This window comes from Saccostrea cucullata, unplaced genomic scaffold, assembly GCF_032062105.1.
Source record: "Saccostrea cucullata isolate Sc308-1 unplaced genomic scaffold, CSIRO_AGI_Scuc_v1 ctg19151, whole genome shotgun sequence".
NCBI lineage: Eukaryota > Metazoa > Mollusca > Bivalvia > Ostreida > Ostreidae > Saccostrea > Saccostrea cuccullata.
Window position 1 is genome coordinate 905 of NW_026936359.1, and position 5,879 is coordinate 6,783.

Genomic DNA, 5,879 nt, shown 5'->3' on the forward strand with positions numbered 1-5,879 from the left:
ATAAAACTTAACATAATCTACAAGGTCAGGAGTCTGTGGTCCGAGCGGCTTGGATGTTGCTCTCCAACTGTCAAATATTCTCACATGACAATTAATATAAAGATTCCAAATATGCAAACAGTTTGACTTCTTGATGTCCAGGAGTAAAGAGGAAGATTTTTAAAAATTGCATTAATTATAGTAGTTTTGGCCACACCCCTCAGGCCCCAGGGGGGCAGGAATCATGAAATTCACAATTTTTGTTCCCCTTCACCCATAGATGCTTTGTAAATGTAGCTTCGTGTAGCGAGCGTGCGAGAAGCTTGTGAGAAACGTGCGACTTTCGTTTAAGAACCGTGTGAGAAACGTGTGACTTTCGTGCAATAATCGTGTAAGATTCGGAAGTCATCTCATTTTCAATATGGCTATCGATGGGTCAGGATGTCAATTTGTAATAGTATTTATTATTATTGAATTTTAGGGCATCGAATTCTATATATTTCTAACGCTACCATGGCTTCTTAATTTTTTTTAAAGAAAGAAAGAAATACCGGTATTTTTAATTTTTTTTTTATTAAAGCAAAATATATCAGATCTCCGCTCTTGTCTTTTCATTTAAAGTACGTGAAAGAAAGTTTTGAAAAGATTTGTCATTTAATGCCTTTTAATACATAAAATATGTTTCTCATTATCGTCAAATAAATGGATTATAATTTAGATTCACGTGCACTAATGACCACATGTTTAGAAACGGCGGGTGGTGGTCTTTTCATTTAAAGTACGTGAAAGAAAGTTTTGAAAAGATTTGTCATTTAATGCCTTTTAATACATAAAATATGTTTCTCATTATCGTCAAATAAATGGATTATAATTTAGATTCACGTGCACTAATGACCACATGTTTAGAAACGGCGGGTGGGGGGGGGGTTAAATTAAATTTCTAGTACAGTCTTTCATTTTTTGTTGCAACTTTCAGTCTAATGTTAGTTTTGTGCTAAATTTTCTATTCTTTTTCAAATCCTTTTGATAAATGTTTGCGCAGATTCACCCTTTAAAAATATATTGAAATCTTCTTTCGACTGTGATCAAGGTCATCTACAACAGAGATCACGTGCTCTGAGTGAATGAAATTGAAAACCTGTTTTGCTATATTTAAATGTTGAGTTCACGGCTTAATGACACTTGAAAATTTCTACTAAGTCTTATTTTATGACATAAAATAGTTCTATAAATATTTAATGGGTACAGCTTATATATCAGCGGATTTTATTTCTTTTATTTGTAAATCGTAATTTCTAGCCGTAAACAGTAAAATAAAAAGAACTGGTTTGGTAATCATATCATGTAAGAAAAGTTTAGGAGTAAATTATGAATAATTGTATATTACTTATTTTATAAATCGATCTACATTGTATGATCAAAGTATAGTCCAATACCGCGACTATTAATTAATGTATACAAATATATATACGTCTAGTCGGGTTTTAAAATCAAGGAATTAAAGTATGATGGATTTACTTCTGTTATTTGATAAGCTTCATGTAAAAAAAGAAAGAGAAAAATAGATTAAAAGATATCACATTTAACCCCCCCCCCCTCCTTATTTGTTTTCCTCCTATAGATACTGCTTATATATATAAGATTTTTTTTTATAAATGTATCAATAAACATTAGTAGAGTATATAGGCAAATTTGTTACTAAACCAAACTCAAGAAAAATTATCCGCCTAAGGTAGTAAATGTAATATAACCAATATTATTTAAAATCCATGAGTTTTTATTTCTGCAGTAAGAAATCGAATTTTCGCTTGATTTATTAAATTATACTGGTTAAAATATTTAAATGCAAGAGATATATTGTAATGAATGACTGATATACATGTATAGAAATTGTATTTTATCAAACAGTCATTCATGATATCGGCATTTCGTTTTTAACCATTTTGATAAATGAATAATACTTAAATTACAATTATTTAATAATTAATTACAACTGTCAGAGTATTAAATATTTGTTTATAGTACTAGTGCACTGATGTTTAATTGTGACCCCACTCTACCTCCCAGGTGTTTAATTTTGAAAATATAGAATTCACAAGAAAGTATCAGTTTGTGGTTCTGGAAAACGAAATTAATTGAATTTTACTTTAATATCAAAGACGCTCAGCATTAGCCATAACCTTTTTTATAAGTTATCTACTAGTCTAAGAGTACAGTAAAACTCGTTTTGTACGAACATGGATATAGCAAATTCACGGATATAGCGAAGTTTTTCTGGGCCCCCGGCAAAACTCTTAACAAATCTTTGTAAAATTTTACGGCTATAACGAACTCTTATATAACGAATTTACGGATATAGCGAACGATTTTGAGTCCCGTTGTAGTTAAATATAATTAAATTTACATATTTTATAACGAACTTTCAAAGATTATAAAAAAAATGATTAATTGAACTTATTCCTTTTAGCATTTATATATATAGGATTCAATTCATGAGAAAATCTTAGTTATCGAAGATTTTTCTTGCAATATGTGCTTCACTAACATGCATGGTAGTAATTCATCGTACGTTGTCCCAATCATACATATATGTAGGTATATAGTGTATGGAGAGATGACGTACTGGTAATGAATCATGTATAATACAAAGAAATTAACTTTATATTGTTTGGAAATATGACACACTACATATACTAATGAAATGAATAATACAAAAGAAATTACCTTTTATCTGGATTATAACTATGTATCAATTGATGTTTAGCATGAGACACAGCACGTGTCAATATACCCCAATAAAATGTGCTATGATTTTTTTCAAGTTTACCTCAGTTTACAATAGTATACAATAGTAATTTATAAGTCATTTATTAGTAATTGTAGTCATCTGTATTTAATACTTTGTCACTTTGATGTTTTGATTTATCATAAATCTTCAACCAAGAACTTTTATTAGATTTAATATATCTGGATTAAACACCATTGATGTTCTGAATTGACATTCTAGTAACAGCAAAAATTCAGTGAAGAACTCTCGTGTAAACATTGTTTTACGCAATACTTGTACTAATAAAAACACTGTATTTAATCATAAAAGTTTCTAACGTATTTTCTTCTTAGAGTGAGGCAATACAAATTTAATAAATGTCATTCATGTTTGGAATGTTGGGTCGTAACATGAACTGGAAAAAATTTAGTTGTTTAGCTTGAGAAAATTAATTTTTATTCATGTAGTAATAGACATATAAACACATCAAAGCTTGGTTTCCAAAAGCATTGGTATCTGTTCCATGTCTAGATATCCTCCGGTCAACCATGGTAAAAGAGCAGCCCGTCTCTTCCACTGAAGGAGTATCCCCTCTTCCTGTAAATTTATATAATAGGTTAAGTGAATTCTGATTGGTTATAAACCATAAATAATGATACAGGTTGTAAGTGAATTCTGATTGGATATAAACGATAAATAATGATATAGGTTGTAAAGTGCATTCTGATTGGCAATAAGTGATAAAATATTATATAGGTTGTAAAGTGCATTCTGATTGGCTATAACTGATAAATAATGAAATAATGTTGAAAGTGCAATCTGATTTGGCAATAAGTGATAAAAATGATATACCGGGGTAGGTTGAAAAGTGCAATAAGTGGTGAATAACGATATAAGTAAAAAGTGCATTTTGATTGGCTATAAGTGATAAATAATGATATAATAATGTTGTGAAATGCATTCTGATAGATAATAAGTGAACGATATAAGTTGTAAAGTGCATTCTGATTGGCGATACGTGAATGATATATGTAAAGTGCATTCTGATTGGCAATTAGTGAAATATATAAGTTGTAATGTGCATTTTGATTGGCAATAAGTGAAGTATGTAAGATGTAAAGTCCATTCTAATTGGCAGAAAATGAATGATATAAGAAGTACGTGCATATATATTGGTAATAAATGATTGATATAAGTAGTAAAGAGCATTCTGATTGGCCATACGTGATAAATGATAATATAAAATTAAATAAAAAAGTAACTTATGATACTTTGTTTATTAAATAGTATTCCACTAACTGAAAACATAGCATGCGTATATTATATATTCTTACTCCAAAGATTTCACAGCTCTCACTTCTTCTGGAAGTTGGTCCACATTTACTGTAAAATATTCTCATCATTGAAATACAAGTAAACATTGAATGAGTTTGTTTCAATGATTTAACGCCTTGTTATTATTTACGGAAAAATACATGTAAGACAGAAAGACATTTTTCTTTCAGAAATCTTCAATATTTCTCATAGATTTACATTTCTATTGGTAACCCGAATAATGATTTGCAAGTATAGTGGAATAATTTTTTTTTTAATTCTGTGAAAAAAAATATGTGTAGAATTTTGTATTGAATGATATAAAAAATCAGCAAAGTCTTTTTAGCTAATCAACAAGGAAAACGTACCATTTTTTTTATATTTCTAGGATTTCATTTTTATGTCATTTCAAATAAAAATCTGTGCATCAAATTTTTGCTTATGTTAAGTACCCTTATGTTAAGTACCCTTGGATTGTCTCTATCCTTATGACTGGCATGCAGGCAAAAACTAAATCAAATTTTTTCCAGGTTTTAAAGAGTTGTATTATTTGATTTGATTCTAAGACGGAATTAAAAAGTCAAAGATGAAAGACTGGAGATTGATTAATATCCACAGCCTAGTTTTGATACGGGAAAGAAAAGGGGGAGGATCTAACTTATATCAACACAAATGTGTGCTGATCTAGGAAAGAAATTATGAGGATCTAAATTATAACATAGCTTTTCTGACAGGAAAACACACTGTGTTGAAATAAAATGTCAAATTTTAAGTTTGAAAAAAGAAATTTTGCCGATTTTTATAAATCAAGGGAAAAGAGATAGAGAGCAAGAGAGGACTTAGATACTTTCAGATGATATTTACCCGGTGAAATCCCGATCGTAGATTTCTTTCTAAAAATATACTTTCTAGAGCCACCATTACCCCAAGCCGTGGAGAAGGACATACACAACTGCATGTAGATCTGAGGAAATAAACATACACATATAGATCTAAAGATATAAACATACACATATAGATGTAAAGATATAAACATACACATAAAGATCTAAAGATATAAACATACACATATAGATCTAAAGATATAAACAAACCATATAGATCTAAAGATATAAACATACACATATAGGTCTAAAGATATAAACATACACATATAGATCTAAAGATATAAATTCCCGTGGAGCTCAGTACATTTCATGATCTGCACACAAAAAAGCGTTCGATTTGCTTTATATTTTTCCTTATGTTGAAAGTATATAGATCTTCCTAATGTTCATTCCCAACACAACAGTATTGTAAAATATCAGAATTCGGGAATTTATAATAATTCCACATCAACACGACAAACATGAACAATTTGTAAATAAATCAAATTATACGGAAACACATTTCACACACCAGATATGATGCCATGTGTAAACAAGGGATTGTCTATCGTATCTAATTATGCGTCATTAATTACTTTCACATTCATCTTGTGCATAAAATCAAATTTATTTATGAATGTATAAATAATGTAATGTTAAAAATGTCTAAATTTTCGGCTAAAAGAACCCTCTTTCTCTTTTTTGAAAATCTTTTCTTTTTTATTTATCATTCAAACATTATTGCAGAATATGTCTTTAACATTTAAGCAGAGACAGTGATAGTTTCAGGAATACAGCTTATGAGAGAACATAGCTGTTGATTGTTTAATTTCCCTAAGTCATCAATATTTTACCATTTCTTGGCGACTTCAAAGGGGGGGGGGGGCTAAAGGCTTCTTGACCACCTCTGACAAAACACCCTCGACTGAGTTCTACATGTGTCCAAGAGACCT

At 29.8% G+C, this 5,879-nt stretch overlaps 1 long non-coding RNA gene across 1 annotated transcript; it reads right to left on the minus strand.

The window, feature by feature from the left end:
• Positions 1 to 3,185: 3,185 nt before the first annotated feature.
• LOC134245389 (uncharacterized) lies at positions 3,186 to 5,018 on the minus strand. Its single transcript, XR_009987413.1, has 3 exons — positions 4,925 to 5,018; positions 4,081 to 4,129; positions 3,186 to 3,343 (listed from the first exon to the last, which is right to left on the minus strand). It is a non-coding gene; the product is annotated as an uncharacterized LOC134245389 (long non-coding RNA).
• Between the last annotated feature and the right edge of the window lie 861 nt (positions 5,019 to 5,879).